Source organism: Orussus abietinus, unplaced genomic scaffold (genome assembly GCF_000612105.2).
Source record: "Orussus abietinus isolate OABI.00-Male unplaced genomic scaffold, Oabi_2.0 scaffold6, whole genome shotgun sequence".
NCBI classification, from domain to species: Eukaryota; Metazoa; Arthropoda; class Insecta; order Hymenoptera; family Orussidae; genus Orussus; species Orussus abietinus.
This window is the reverse complement of record NW_019396002.1, coordinates 478948-495968: the sequence shown is the minus strand read 5'-3', so window position 1 is coordinate 495968 and position 17021 is coordinate 478948.

Below are 17021 nucleotides of genomic sequence, written 5' to 3'. Positions count from 1 at the left end.
TTTTTAGATTCTTCGAGCTATTCTCAAGACCAAGACCGATTTTGCTTGCATCCTGAGATCAGGGGAAAAAATGGATCCTTTAGGTTGAGTAAAGTGCAATTCCCTGAAATTTCGGAAATCGCTCTCGGACGTACCAAAACACTTGGTCTGGATCCTTTTGTACATCTCTCCGCTGCTCTTCCTGTGGACCATTCTGTGAGTGGCAGCCTGGTACTTCTTTCGGAAGACCTTCTCGCTCTCCGTCGACTCCTGAGAGTCCCTTCGGTCCTTTCCCTCGAGTTCCTCGTCCTCCTTGCTGTCGGGCCTCTTCCAGACGTGGCTCTCTTCGAGGTCTCCGATGTAGATCCAGTCGTTGTTCGTGTAGGGTTCCACGTAGCTGTCCTCGTCTTCTCGAGCTGGGGACACCAGGAAGGAGCTAGATCATGGGTGATCGAGTTGGTCCCTCGGGATCGGCTCCAAATTTCGAGTCCGCTCCTCCTCGGTCCAGGACTCACCCGTCAGGATCTCCATGCTGACGTCGGTGCTCCTGGCCTGGAGTCTCCTTCTGATCCCATCCTCGATGGACCCGCGGCTGCTGGGCCTTCCTCCCCTTTCCTCGGACTTCGCCCGGACGTCGGATCGACCTCCGAGACTCCTGTGATGGCGACGATCTCCTCGATCTTCCGATCGATACCGCTTGTCGAACTTCTTGTACAGTCTGTGACTCGCGTGCTTCGTGGCCGAAGATCGGTGACTTTCAGGGGAATCCGCGAATCCTGCCGGAGGCTGCACTATGTCCTCCGGGACCTGGAAGCAAGTTCAAGTTTTTCAAAAAATCCCGCCATCCTGATGACTTCATCATTCCCAAAGCGAGCCTTCTTATGCCAGTTAAGGAACACGAGTCCACGAAAAAAGGAACAAGAAAAAAAAATTCAACACATTTTGTACAATTAATTACCTATTTGTATTCATATTTGTACGTTAGTGTCATTGTCCCCGGAATAACCGTAGTATAGAAATAATGAATAATTAGTAATAATAATTCTTTTTTGTTCAGAAAAATTTTACGCTTAATGTGCTTGCTGGATATGCGTCGATTTTTACCACCTAGGCTAAAAAAATGTATGTCCCTTTGCATTTTGTAAGTAAAAAATCTGGATTGGTATTTTCCAAGGGATTTATTGTTTTGCAGATTTTCACCTCTCTTCCACAATGGCGACAATGTGGCGCGTCCAGAGGCTCCAGGCTGGTCCCGATGAAGCCATGATCTGCTCCTTCGCTGTAGAAGACACTGTCGCTTCCTGGACTGACGGATCTCAAGGACTCGGCTGACAGTGCCTTGAGTCTCGCCTCAGGACTCGGCGACTTGACTATGATTGTTGTGTGGCCATTGTGACCAGGACTTCTCTGATACCGACCACCGGGACTCAGCCTGCTCGTGGAGGCGTCGTCGGCTGCTCGAGACCTTCTTCTTGGCAGGCTACCTGTCAATGCCGCATTCTTATCCTACAGAAAATCAAGGACTTTGTTGACTCGGCGCCGATTCCTTCCGTCCGCGACAGGAACTTACGACGAGAATTAAGGCGACCTAAAAGCGACATCCAAAAGAGTTTCCATTCCAAAACTTTCCTCCGGTTGTGCCGAATCATGATTACAAAATCCTACCCATGTAATTAATCTTTCAAAATTCTTTATAAACACGTTCTTAACATTCTGTAAAAAAAAAAGAAATAAATATAAAATTTAATTGGTGTCGCGACCTTCCTCAGGGCCTCCATTTTGACGTGTAAAAAATTTCAGATAATTAGGTACACTCGGTTCGGAGAAAAGTTACTTAATATAATTGACCACTCGGATGCCGCTTTCGTATCGCCTTAAGGTGTAGGGATTTCCACGCATCCGGCTCTTGGGCCTTGTAAAGATGTCTGAGGGTTTTTTCTTTTTTTCATTTTGTGTATCTTAGGGGGAGACATCAACGTCTTCAGAGTCGGGTGCCGAAGAGGTCCCTGATCACCCAGGATTTCCAACGGGCTTAAAAGTTACCTCGTTGCTTCTTCTTCTGGCTGACACGTAGCTCCCGGTTTTCCTTCTAGGACTCTCTCTGGTTCTCCTGTGCCTGGAGGTCTCTCCAGGGTCTCTGTGCACGTGATGGTGATGGTGATGGAGATGATAGTGATGGCTGCAGCTGGAATCATCCGACGTGGGCACGTGGGTGCCATCTTCGACCTGCTCCCTCCACTCCTCTTTCTGAGGACTCCTGATCAGCTGTTGCTGAAGGGAATCCCGCCTCTTGTTGTTCCTGTGCGGACTCCTGGTCGTCATTGGCTTCACCCTGGACCTATGACGATGACTCGGGGTCGGACTCACGTCCATGTTGTCTAGGGCGACCTCGCTGGGTCTTTCGATTTCGGGCTCTCCACCAGCAGGGAAGTCCAAGGTGAAGGTCTTCTTCTTCCTCCTCCTCTCCTCTTCGGTCCAGATTTGCGGATCCGGCGGAGACTCGGCGTAGCCACCGGAAGATGAGTGATGGCCCTCCTGGAATCGAAGAAATTAGGACGACTGAATTTGACCGAAACCAATGGACGCATTACAAACGCCGAAGAGGTTCATGCAGATCCCCAGGTGATTATGGGATGCGGATTAAATTTCTCGTCGGCCCGATTAATCGACAAATTGAGCGACTTTATGACACGAACCTCCAGTGGTCAGTGAACAAATTTAAGATATTTCCTTTCGTCAAAAGTTAACATGTTTTAAGGTGATGAGAAAGTGACCTCAAAAGAGATTTCCTTTATGAATTTTTGATGAAGTATGAAGAAGGTCCTGATGCCCATGTAATTTTAATTTAGAAAAATTGTTATACAATTTAAAGAATTATGTGTAAGAAATATTTTCTGAGTGTCAAGACTTTCCTCGTAGTCTCGATGTTCACGTTGTAAAGTTTAAAGCGATTCGGTATCCTTGTTTGAAAAACAGTTTTATAAACGACTGATCTCTCAGATGCCACTTTCAGGTCCCCTTAACGTTTATTATGGAATTTTAGGTTTTTGGAAGCGTTTCGTCCACACTGGAGGTCCTGCGGGATTTCTGAACTAGACGACAGCTGAACATGCAGAGTCTGGGGAATCTGACATCATGGTCGAGCTCGGCTTCCGATGCGTGTCCGCTGAGAGGAGCGGTCTGGAACATTTCAGGAACGGGATCAGGCATCGCGTCTTCGAGGTCGTAGCTGCCGGAACTACTGCTGGTGGTCGATCTCGCAGGGGAAGCCGGTGGTTCCGGGATGAAGGGAACCTCCGCCTCCTCCAGGATGGCGGGAGGGCTGCAAGGATCCTCCACGACGGCCTGAAACGGAAAGAACGCCGCGTTAGACATTTACATCCCTAAAATGATCCTGCTAAGAAGATCCTCGATATCAGTTGCGATAAGGGAGTACCTCGCTCCTGGCGAGGCTGTAGATGGAGCTGGCACTCTCGAAGGAGCTGCCCTCAGCAGCAGTTGCAGTCGCGGATGCGGAAGCTGACGGAGCCGTGCTGGAAGGCAAGTGTGCGGCCCTCGACCAGGAACTCGTCGTGGCCGAGTTGCCGGTGGTGGTCCCTGTACCGGTCGATGTGTTGGCAGTGACGTAGTCCTCGGTGGTGGAGGTCTCGGACATGTCCGTGTTGGTCCGACCACCGGAATCAGTTCTGGTAAGGCTGAGCCCAAACTCGCTCGACGATTGCGAGTGGGGCTGCGACAAGGATGGACCCGGGCTCCTCCTTCGGAGGCCACTTCTAGGTCTGCCATTGCTCGCCGACACCGAGGACTCCACGCTGGAAGGTGAACCGATGACAGGAAAAAATATTCCAAAGACCTAGAGAGGTTTGATAGAGGACAACGTATCAGAAGGTGGACCATGGAGATGGTACCTGGGAGTCAGGACAACCGGAGGGGCCGAGTCCATCCTGATCCTGGGACTCGGAGGAGAGAACTCCATCTCGTCCTCGACGTCCAGAGCCTCGGTGTCCATAGACGATCTCTGCTGGTGCTGGAGCAAGAGGAGGTGTCGTCTCTTGGAGGACGGCGTCAACAGAGCTAGGGACTCGACCTGGAGAACCGTAGCCTGGGACTCGTTCCAGATCCCATCGCTATGGTCCCGGGTCGCATCGTTCGCCAGGGAATCGCTAGAAGCAAAAGGCGAGATCGTGGTCCCAGTCGAGGTCCCAGCACGCAGGAGTTGCCTGCTGGTGGCGTCTTCCTTTGGACTCTGAGCAATTCCCTGGGCCCCTGGAACGAGAACAATCGGTACCAACGGTTCCCTTAACCAGTAGACCTAAAGAAGGCCTAGACCTCACCTGGGACTGAAGACTGAACCGTAGGCGAGGTTGGAAGCGACCTTGGCAAGAGAAATTCACTGGTGCCCAGTCCTTGAACGCCATCCTCAAGGGAGACACTCCTTTTCCTGAACAGCCCTCTACGGATCAGGTTTTCGTGGAACTCCTGGAAAGAAATCTTGATTAGCCCTTCGAAACACTCTAAAAATGTTCGTTTGCGGAGCAATTTATGGACGGTGCACCTCTTCGTGGTGGTCTTCAGCGGATGCTCCGATTCGAAGCAGGGAGAGGTCATCGGGAGTCGAAGAGAACTGGATGGAAGTCCTTGAGGTCCTGCTCCAGGGGTCCTGGTGGTTTCTCCTGCAGGAGTGGGGATAACTGGGTTCTCCGTTTTCGCCTATCAGTTCCCTCCTCTCCACCTGGATTTCTCCATCGGACAAGGTCTTCTGCAGGGGTACTACCCTTCGAGGAGGTCGAGGCATCTGGCTGAGCATGGCTCTCGCATCCGGCGACACCGGAGCTGGCTTGAAGTCGATCAGGATCTCTTCGTCCTCCACGTCGAGCTCCCTCCTTCCGTCCTGGGGATTAATTCGGTCAGCTACTTAGAAACTTCGAGATAAGTTTGAAAAATTTCAGTGAAATAATTATTCTTCGAATTAACAAAATATTTCTTTGGTACCGTTCACAGGAATATATTTCTGGTGCAATTAGGTTTTCTTCTCAATGTGTGTGTTCAACGCGTCTTATGAACGGAGGTAAAAGGAGACGTCGAGGAGTGATCTACCTTGAAGTCGTGGTCAATGTCCCCGTTGATCTGTTGGGGATGGTCCTCGAAGCTCAATTTGACTTTTCCAGCTGGGGAACGAGGAGGGGTGTTCACTATGAACGGCGACCTCGGAGGCTCCTCGGATTGCGTTCTCTGAAGAGGTTCGTGTTCGCCCTCCTGGTGACCACTAGTGGTCCCTGAAGACGCCCCTCCTAGAGGCGTCCCCAGTTGGCCAGCTTCGGAATAACTCTTCGTCAGCTTCCGACCGTTTAGGAACCCGTTGGTCTGAGCACCCTGCGAGACCATCTTCACCCTGTGGATGGTCCTAGGGCTCAAGGTCACTGGAGGAACCCTTCCCCGGAAGACCTGAGGAAGCTCGGTTTGCGTCGCCTGCGTCTTCATGGCGCCCCTTTTGGGTGGTTTTTCTGCAATGAAAAACAAATAATGATATTTCAATGAAAATCGAATAACTATACAAGAAAACTCGCAGAATCGTCGAAGAAGAGCACGAAGAGATTCAACTGAGTAAGGAAGGGCTTGAAAAACTGGCGAGGATCGTTTCACCCGGCACACTCGGTTGACTCTTCATCGTCTCCTTTCCAGCGGAAGGAATTGCATGAAAGACTGCTCGGCAAATGAGCCGAAAGGTCCTTCGATCCAAGTTGACGTCAGAACGAGCGACAGCACCCCTACCCAGAGGGGTTGGTTATTAGCAAGGACCCGACACGTGCATGCCATACCATCTACGCGTACATACTTTAAAAAGGAAAGTAAATTTCCTCTCAAGAATAACTCGTTCCCCGTTAAGGTCGAAATTCCCGGGACATAGCTCCAGGAAACTGACCCCTATGGGGAGGCGTCTATCGCGCATAACTAATGTATGTTAAAAACGGTTTCAACTAATATTGGAAAAAATCCCCTCGCTAACCCAGAACGAGGACACGAGGCTCGGCGTTCTGATAGGGATGAGCCATCGGCAAGGTCGAGGCCATTCCACCCTGAAGAGTCGGCTGAGAGTCGATGAGGCGTTCCTGATTGTGCGGCCTCGGTGGACTCCTGCTGCGAGGGACGTCGAAGGAGGTCAGGGTGTGGGACCGAGCGAAGCTGACGTGCTTCGTCTTGGTCGGTTGGCCAGGTTGCTGGGGAGGATGCTGAAGAGGATGCTGAAGAGTCTGCTGGGAGGTCAGGGCCGGCAGGACGGGCCTGGGGCCCTCCAACTTCGCCTCCTCGTCCTCGGGCACCCACGTGTACCTTGAAAGAAGTCACCGGTCAAGCTCTCGAATCCTATTTTTTTTTCCTTCCCACGCCAATTTCTTTCGTTTTTCTTCCTTCTCACGCCAATCTCTGATATCACGGATGTATGAACCGCACAAACTGGGGCGCGCATTACGGGAAACTCGGATGTGCTCCACCGTGTATGGGAAGGCAGCGCTAAATCGCGGATCCAACTCTCGAGCTTTCACGCTCGATAAGCATTAATAACTGTTACGACCCCGTTAATGTGTCACGTGTGAGAATGTGTGTGTGGAATAACCCCGAGGCCGAGAGAGAGACAGAAAAGCGCATCTCTCTCTCGCGCCCGTGCCCTTCGATCCTCTCGCGCTTAGCGTGCTTTTTATTACGCGCTTCATGTACTCGACAGGGGTGCTCCATTATACAGCGGGTCCTCCATGAAGTCCGCGTGTGACTGGCATTATCTGCGGGAAATGTGAAAGGTAGCTTCGCCGATACTTTCCCGCACGCGTCTGGCCGCGTGGCCGGCAGCGGCCGCGAAGAGGACAAAGGGCACCCGCGAATCGCGAGGCCGTCAGTCGACGCGCGACCACCGTGGGGGGCGGACGTCCGGTCGACTTCCCCCGGGGCACCGCGTGACAACCCCTGGCCAAGTTCCCACCCTCGGTTCCAACTTTGTCCCGTACAAAACCGTGTCAACCTTGACCCCTCCTGCCAGGGTACGCAACCCTTTCCCTGAAATCCGTACGTCATCGCTATTCATTTTCTTATCTAACCTGTGGATTTGAACGAATCATATAAAGGGGCGATTTAATTCATTCATTCATGAAGAGACGGAAGACGTCTCGGACATATTCATAATGACTCTTGCACGTAATATATCCGTACCTACATAGATTCTCATTTCGAGAGATTGTCAATTTTTTAAGTAGATCTCATTTCCTTCGATAACGGTAACTAGGGAATCGTGAAATAAAACAGTCTTAATCGTTCTTTTCCATTTTTCAGCCAAGCCTCGTGGGCCCATCTAACCTGATAAAAAAAAAAAAGAAAAAACAGGCAAGCACAGAATTGTATAAAAAAGAAATCTTGGTTGTTCCTTATCATTTTAGATGTCTCGTGGACCCACCTTTTGGGGTCAGGAACGGTGCAGAGCGACTTGGGCCTGCGCCGGAAGTAGGAACTCTCGACCCAGTCCTCGTCCTCGAGGTCGTACCTGAGGACGCCCCCCGGGACCCTGGGGTAGGTCGGGCAGGGCTGGTGGTGCATGATGGGCAGGGGTCGCCGGGGATAGGGGGCCTCGGAGAGGTTCTCCTCGCTAGGGGCCCCGCGGACGCAGACGGACAGAATCGACGCCTTGGTCGCGCTGCAGGGCGACGGGCCCCGGTTCGAGAGACACCCGAAGATCCCCCCGCCGGACCTCTCGACGGCGTCGAGCTGCCTCGACGTGATGCAGTACTGCTCCTTGATGTCCTCTCGAGAGTACAATGGCGTCGCCCGCCGGTCCCTGTCCGCGTGCAGGCTCCCATGGAGGTCCACTTGCGTCGAGACGTCCACCTTTCGGAAAGAGACAATGCCGTTACTCCGCGCCCACTCGGATGCCGAGATCGGGGGTGAACATCCCCCACCGGGAGGGGTGGAGGAACGCTCTCGCTCCCAGACTCCCTTCAAATTGGAGGGATTCTTCTTTTTTTTTTTTTTTTCGACGCGCACCGACTGAAGTGCACCGACTGCGGCGCACTTGCACCGACGAGGATAATACTTGCAGGGTGTAGCTCAGGTTTTTTTACTTCTGGCATATGTTGAAGGAAGTTGGGAAATGAGAGAATGTCTTTTTTTTACTTCTTTTATGACGCACGTGCACCGGGGAGGAAAATACTCCGGGTGTACCTCATAGATTTTGGTGCTTCTGGTATATGTTGTAGGGAGACGAAAAATAATTAAAAAAAAAAAAAAAGAAAACGTATTTTTTAACCTTTCAACGCACTTGTTTCGACGAGGAAAATACTTTGGGGGTATCTCACAGATTTTCGTGGTTCTGGTAAATGTTGCACATCGAAGGGACCTTACACAACCACATAATAATTTTTTGGTAATTCCTTGGATATTGATTATGATATATCGTTGGATTCGCTGGTTGAAATTGTACCAATTAGCGGTGGTCTGGGTGGAAATTATTATTCCTTGTTTACGGGGAAGGGTAAAAAAATCCTTTCGGTGAGAGTTCGCTATTTGAACTCGAAAATTAGCACGGATGAAAAATATACGTGTCTATTGTTTTTAGAGTTGAGGTACGCCTGTGATATTTAATATCCTAGAGAGAAAATCGCATTCTGAGAAAAAGTACAAGTATAACTTTCATTACTATTTTCAAAATTCCAAATTAGTGGATAAAATACATTCGGCAAAGATATCTCCACTTGATGATAATTCGCCATCGTTCGGGTTGCTACACTCATAATTCTTTTAAATAATTTAATATATAATAATAAAATTAATGTCACTGGGGCCAAGAAATTTCTTTAACAAGAAGGTTAATATTGCCGCAAGTAATTAGTCTCGTCTAGGGAGTAAATTTTACATTCGGATGGGAAGAGGGAGGAACTTCTTCGTCCACTTCTTCAGGTTTTCATGACGATGACTCGCGCACACTTCGGGTACGTGATAGGATTTAATATGCGACGATTTAACGAGGAAAGTTGGATTGACCTTCCCGGCAAAGCGAGACCGCTTTTGTTCTCGCGGAGTGAAAAGTTTCCGTCTCGGTTTTCGGGAAAAAGAAAGAAAAAAAAAATAGGAGCCGGATCGATAACAAATGCAGAGGCACAAATGCAAGAAAGCTGTAACCTCCTTCGTGCGGAGTGACCCCTAAGTAGGTTAAGTTACTCATTGATAAGTAGGGGCGAATACCGGAAAAGCTCCCTCGAATTCGCCTTTTCATTTACGGCGACTTTGTATCGAGGAACGAAGTCGAGACCGGAAGAAAAGATACGCCAAGGTCGACGAAAAAAGTGAAAATAGCGCCTACAAGAACGCACTATAAGAGTAACAATTAAACAGCGAGCCTTGGAAAAATAACAACATCCCAACGGGTGCATCGATTTAAGATTTTCCAGAAAAAGCATCAATTAATGAACATTATTAAGTTAGGTTATAATGAATAACGTTAAGTCTTAGTGAACATTTCACTCGAGCTGGAAGCCGAAGTCCGAACTTCCCTGGCACAATGGACCCGGAAAAAGCCCCTTCTAAAGCCCTCCACCCCAAGGCGAAAGGAAAAGTCCAAAACGTATCTCGAAACACCACAAGACGAGGCACCGAAACGAGGTCGAAGACATCCCCCCAGCAATTCCCACCCCAAAGCCCGTTTCAACCCCCATCGAGAGAAACCCGAGAAGAAACATCCGCCAGGAGCGATCCCGTCCGCCTTCGAAGGGAGATCTCGGAAAGCTCGCCCTGCCCAAGCTCCAAGGCGAGGCGACCGCTGGTATCCAAATCGAGCATTCGCCCTTTCCCAGCATCCCGAGGGAGGAACGGAGGAAAGGTTTCCGGAGAGGCGAAGGGAACTCGAGGGATGGTCGGGGAGACGAACCTGCGGGAGATGATGGACGCCGTAGTCGGCCGGCCTCTGGACGGCGACCGAGAGGCTGGCGAGGGTCCTGGGGTCGATGGCGATCTCGGAGGGCGTCCCGATCGCGTGGGTCCCCGAGAGGGGCCCGGTGACAGAGGCTCCGGCCATGCCGGGCCGCGCCCCGGCGGTCCGGCCTATCGATTCGGCAGGTGCGTCCCTGGGCGGGCCCAGGGCCGCGGCGCCGCCGCGCGGGCCTGACCTGCCTCACTGGCCCGGGACGGGCCCGCTCGCGGCGCGGCCCGTCCCCCCCACTCCGGTCCCGCCGCGCGCCCCCACCACCGCGCTCGGGCCCCGCGGACGGGCCCGAGTCCTCCCGAACACCTCCGAACGCGACTCCGGATTCGCGCGCGCGGTCTCGCGCGGTCTCGCGCCGACGGGCGTCGTCCACACCTCGCGACGCCGCCAACCTCCGGAGAGAGATCGCCCCGACCGACCGACGGCGGCCGCGCGCCGAGACGCAGGCTCGCCGGAACGACGCCGCGCCTGCGTCCATGGACCAGTCGACCGCGTCGCCATGGCGACCCGCCGCCGACTGGGTGAGGCCGGCTGCCGAGGGATGTCTCTTTCGGGCCGACCTCGGTCGGTGCCCGAGGGTTCGCGTCCCGGATGCCCGAACCATGGTCCCATCATCTCGCGAGAGGTACGGGCCCACGTGACGCGGTGCACCTCCGGACGCACCGTTTCCTGTATAATTATTATTTTAATCACACAGATCTCTGGTGGAGGTTTAAATCGACTCACGTGGGCTCTTGGTTCCCACTTTAAGGTGACGCGATAGTGCCGTCGAGGTGGTCTCATTTGTAAAACTTTTCTCCGAACCGGGTGTACCGAATCCTTTCGAAATTTAGAACGTGAATATGGAGACTGTAAGAAAGATCGCGACACCCTTGGATTTTCAATTTTTCAATGATTTTTTCATGTCCTTGATATCTCTTTAGAAAAATTGAGTATATCGGTATCAGGATTCGCGGTGTAAATTTGAAAATTCGGTGCGCCCGGTTCGGAGAAAATCTTCATTAACGATTTACCCCTCGGATGCTATTTTCGTGTCCCCTTAAGGCTTTGACGAGTACCTCGCATGAGCGTGGGTATAAAAGTAAGAATTGGCCAATTAAATTGCCGAATGTCGGTGTCACGTTAAATTCCCTGAAATTTAATTGGCTAGCTTTTGCCGTCACGTTTTAAGGGTGCAACCTGGATTCATAACGCCGTCGTAGGTGAGCTTCTTTTTGGATGTCGGGGATCTTTTCGTCGGCGAGAGTTCTCCGGGGGTAGTTTTTGAATTCGCGAATTTATGGGTATGGAAGAGGGCGGTCTTATGGCTGCGATCTCGAGCGAGTTTTCCGCACTCTGCGACTGGATTTTCCCACCTCGCGGCGCTTAAACCATTCACGGAGAGGGTAAAAAAATGTTAAAGTATCGGGCCAGAAACGGTATCCAGGGGGGAAGAATGGAAAAGTGGCTCGTAATTTGCAGAATCTTTCCTCGGGATCTTCTCGACGTTGCTTCGTACTCCCCGAGATGAATTTTACATTCCGACCAGTGTTTCAGACTCGGCTGTCAGCTCCTCGATTTTCCCATTTCCTTTCTTCCCGGACTTTTCTCTATCCGAGGTGGATTTATTCCGCTCGACTGCACGAACCGATGCACCCCTTCTTCCCCCTCGTCCTAGACAGAGAGGGGGTGAGTCTCCGCGGCACTTCTGCTTTATTTAAATTTATATATATACATCTTTTTATTTTACCGGGAAAATAAATTGCCCCCCGCGAGTCCTTTCAACTTGGGAAAATAGAGGGAGAGCGGTCGGTGCTTCCTTTATGTCTCGGGCCCGAGGATCCCTCTCTGAGGGATGCAAATCAGCCTATTATTAGCCTCTCATCCGACTTGCGTGGAACTATTATTAAAGTGTCTTCTGACATTCGCAGATTCTCTGAAAACCATTCGAGCGTCTCCCCGAGATAACCTTAAAATATGAACAATTATTACCTGGAACACATAAAGCCATGAAATCGAAGCAACCCTCTACAACCCTACACCGTTAAAAAAATCGTGTGAATTTTATAACATTTCTGACGGAAGTTTTATTCCGACATGGTATACTAATTTTATAACATAGGTTCAAATAATACCCTTAATATGTGTTGTAAATTTACTCCACACGTATATAATAAAATTCTAAAAAAAAAACAAGTAATAATTTTAACAGATACATTTACAAAATTATACCATAATGTTATAACATTGTAAATTTATTCAGAAGTTCCCAACAACTGTATACCAGTTCATTTTTAAGACGTCGAATTTATAATCGTGTACCAACCCTATCTACTAAAAGTGTATGAGTTTTATGAATTTTTTTAACAGTGCACATAACCTCAAAGTCTGATATCCACATCTGCACACATCCGGAATTTGTATTATTTCTCTTTTATAAACAAGGGGTTCATTTAGAAATTACAAATTAATTTGACTGTAGCATTTTTTTTATTAAAGAGGAAAAAAAATTAAACCTCATTTCGCCACGTCTAGTCAGTCGAGATTCATGTTTCCCAGGCCGAAGATAACTTCTCTGGGATCTCTGGACCCCCCTCTGAGGTTTTCCTCATTTTTCCCCTCATTTTAACGTAGAAACTACCCGGTACTCTCCGACCCCGCGGTAGCCGGCATTAAACCGCGATACAACGTGGCCGCTCGTAAAGTCCGAGCATTAACCCTTTAACGTCTCCATAAACGATGGCACCCCCGTGAAAACGCGTTCCGAACTCTTCCTAACTCGGCTGCCCGTTCCCGCTCGTATAACTTCGACGAGGGGACAGGAAACTTTAGTGTCCGGGCGATACGACGCGGAAGACAGTCGGATTTCGCGTCAAAGGGCTCGCGAAAAAAAAAAGGGAGGAAAAGAAAAAAAAGTCACCCCTGTCGCTCGCCCCAGAAATCCCGCCCCGAGCGGGCCGCATTTTGTCGCGTTGTTTTTCCGCCCGAAAGAAAAATTCGGCCGCTTCGTTTTTCATGGAAAGAGTCTCGCAAAGAGCGCTCTTAATCACGTTTCCGAGGACTCGTAATTATAATGAAATGATTGAAAAAAGAGGAAAAGAAAAAGACACAAAAACGGGGAGTCAACGGAAAGTCCTGCCCACAGAGAGAGAGCTTATCCTGGCGAGATGAAAATGCCGTTGGTAATTTTAATTAATAAATGGAGCGTTCTTTTTAGAAAGGATTAAGCGCGCAATGTGATGGGGATGGTTTGAAGATTTTTTTTTGAGGGAGTAGGTTGGATCTAGGGGCAGGTGTCAAGGGGGTTTAATGCTGAGATTGCTGTCAGGGGTGATATCGAGTCGCCGACAGTCAGATTCCGTCAAAAGGCGCGGGAAATGTCCCCACCCCTTTTCCCGTTTGCCCCCGAAAACTCATCCCGAGGAACGCCCGAAACGATTTGTCAACGAAATCTCTCGCCCCATATGTTTGGACAAGTAAGAACGCCCGACGATTTCTTGAAAAGGAGAAATAACGCCAGTTTGAGTTTTATTTCAGACCGGGGACTGAAAAATGGACGGGGGGCGACGACGCTTCGCTATCTACCCCACGGATTTATCTTACGATCACTCCTGGGATTTATGGAAAGCGAATGATAACGCGTAAGATGAACAGTGATGAGAAATTCGCATGAGCAACATGACTCCCAGGACTCTTGAGTTTCCTTTGTGAAGGGATTCCTGGGGGGGATAAAAATGGATTAGCTGGGTTTATCGATGGGTTGTAAAGGGAGAAAAAAAAAATATTGTTTGGCAGGACGTCGTAGCGTACCATTGAGAAGAGGTTTTGATGGTGGGGGTAGATGGGGTTGTGGTGGGGGAAGGCCCGGTGGTGGGGGTTACGAGAAGCTGCGAGGGTCGCGCCTCGCAATTGGCTACGTCGGACGATAGACGCGTTTCGGCATAAGCAGGGGCTCCGTCGGATGGAGATTAAGTCTCGGGAGCAAAAACGTCTCGTCGAGTGGAATCGTGACGTCATTGAGCAACAGGACTTCCGTCAGTTGGAGCACTCCTTGGCGCGACAAGGCTTCGTTAGGCTATCGAAGAGACCCGTCGCTTGGAGGGGGCTCCGTCAGGCGGCGGCGGCGGCTGGAGTGGGGGGCCGCCTGGCGGCAGGAGTGGGGGGCAGCCGCGGGTATAAAAGCGCAGGCGCGGCGCATCGACCGTCAGAAGCTCAGGAGCGTGCGTCCGTCCCGCCGCCCCTGGTCTTCCTCCTCCGCTGGCTTTGAGCCATGCCGCACGTGACGCCCCGAGAGAGTACGCCTCCTCGTGTGCGTCGCGTGCGGCTTCCAGGAGTCTGGTTCCCTCCGCTCTTGAGCGTATGTCAACTCGTCGAGATTGATTATGTAGTCGGTCCTGCCGGGGGGTGACGCCGCTTCCTCGGCACCGGCGCATTCCGCTCTCGCAAGGAGAGATTGCCGCGGGAGGACGGGCTTCCCGGGGCGCTGAATATGTCCCTCGGGGCAGATTGATCGCGGGCAAGTTTTTCGGCCTTCGGAATTTATTAAACATGAAGGAAACGTTCCCGCCCGCAGTCATCCTTCGGGAGCGGGGATGTCGAGAATTATGTCCGAGGTGGGGCTGGGGTCGCGGGTCGACGTCCATTTTTTTTTTCTTTCCCTTTTAGCCCTGATGTCGGAGCTGAAGTTGAAAATCATTTTCTAGCTACGGGGGAAGATTGTTTTATTTAAAAGGACCACCCGGAAAAGGACCGGCTACGCTTCAAGCGATTTGGCAGGAAATGAGGAGGATTCTTCCGGGCTTCGCTGGGATAAGTATGTCAAGTGGGAGATTTGTATCCTGAAACTTTCCGGATTTCCTGCGACCCGGAGAGGCCAAATCCTCCCCTCTGAAAGCCATACACTTCTAGTTTGACATGTTTATTTAGAGGTATCGGGTATGCATATTTTTTAGGGTAATCGACTGTCAATATTTCCTGTAATCGGGAATTAAAAGAAATTCATAAGTACGGAAAGGAGTTCTTATTTTATAAGGCCAATAAGCGAGACGACACGACTCGGGAAAATGGTTCCTTGAGAAACTTCTCCTTTACTTTTCTCATCCCTGCGCTCGAACAAGATTGATCGCGAGCGATTCCGTCGGGGCATTTTTCCCCATAGGAAATTTCTAAAATGTTGTCCGATCAGGATCGATTATTTGAGAAAATAGTACCTCCACGATCGGGGCTGTGATCGATGAGGCAACTTGCGGAAGTTCGTTAAATCTCCGAAGGGGATGAATAGATCCCCGGGGGTGGGATAACTACTTCATGAATAAGATTCATCTACATTTAGCAATATATCATTGGAAATTCTTCCGGAGCAGTCATTCAAATCACCTCTTAAGGGACTATTAATTACCCGTCAAAATGTAACCCCCCTAATTTGTTAGAATTTCCTACGCAATCGTATTATTTCTGCCCTTTGTTTCTCTGTAAACCTCAAAGACGCGTTCCATCTGGAAACAGGGGAATGTCTAATAACTTTTTCAGCGTCGCTTCAGCGATTACCTTTTTTGAGGCCGTGATAAGAAGAGTTAATTAAGGAGAACTCGGGAAGGATCCTTAAATCGCTTGAAGGGATGATGAACCCTACTTCAGGGAAGGGAATGACTTCTTTATGAACCCCCGGATCAAATTCCGTTTTAATGAGATTACTTTGCTCTCGCTATGGGGTAGGCTCCCATTGTTCTAGAATTTTTATTACACTAGAATTATTCGGACTCTCCCCGAGTAACAAGGGACAACAAAGCGAGCTCGATTGGCATCCCTTAATCGATGGGGTTGACGAGCCGCCACCCACGGAATGATTTAATGAATCCGTAAATCCGACTTAATGAAATACCTTGACGATCCGTAGAACTCGGCTCTAATCGTTCGAAAGTTATTTAAGATCTAAGGAGATCACGATATAATATAACAAATCCGGAAATATTTGTAGGCGCCGTCATTGTCATCCTTCTTAATAATTCCAGAGGATCAGAAAGAAGGATGGTCATCCAACCGCATATAAGGCGGTTTGGGGATGATATATCGTAGCCGAAAATCCGAGGGTAGTGCATCTTCATGGTAATCCCCTCGATAAAATGACGCATAGTTTATTCACCGGGTCGTCCTATATTACCTGGGGTGTCTTCTGTACGCCCACCTTCGGCCACGTTTATTGACGTACAATTTCCATAGATACGATCAATTACACGTAAACCATCGGAGACATCGCCGAGGCCTAACTTTGCGTGAATCTGCCTCCACCGAGTTTTCTTTTTATTTTCTTTTTTCTTCCCAACGTGCTTCATTTTCATCCATCACTCTCCGATGCAAAACGCGTAATTAAAACGTAACCGTTAACAGGGGAAATATTAATATTTCGTGCGGATAAAAATTGCAACGATTAAGGAAGTAACGAGGAAAAACGCCTTTCGTGTGAGAAATTCCATCGCAATTCTTTAAGCGAGAATGTTGGTGGTCTAATTGTTCCCTAATGCAGGTGATATTGTTTCAGCCAATCGGGAGGCCGGCTCCAGGGGAAAGCGATGCCACTGGGACCATCAAGAACAAGCGGGGACTGTCGGTGACATGTAAACTACCTGTCACGTGCATCCATGCGGAAGCGGGTTTATCCACGTGCAATTTCCATAGATACGAGCAGTTACATGTAAACCACTGGAGGCAAAGCCGAGTCTCCCCCCCAGCCCCTTTTTAAGCGAAAGATATCATTTCAAGATATCCTCAACATGACCAATATGAACTCTACAAGAAAATATCGATCCACCCTTGTTCCTCATCTTTGATGTCAAAAGGCGTCCTTAGCCAATTACAAATTACACGAAAGTCGTTTATAGCTAAAAATGAGATATAAACCCTTTATTGGTTAACGGTAAGGGTGAACATTTTTATTTGAGAATTGCCGAGAGAGGGTCGTTGGCCAATTTCGCCGCGGCTACAGGGGAAAGTGGAGGCGGTCGTCTGTCACCCGAACGATATAGATCATTTTTAATATTTATACATAAGATCGTGAGAGAGGGCCCTACTTCTAGAAAGGGGGGAATATGTCGTATTATACGGGGGG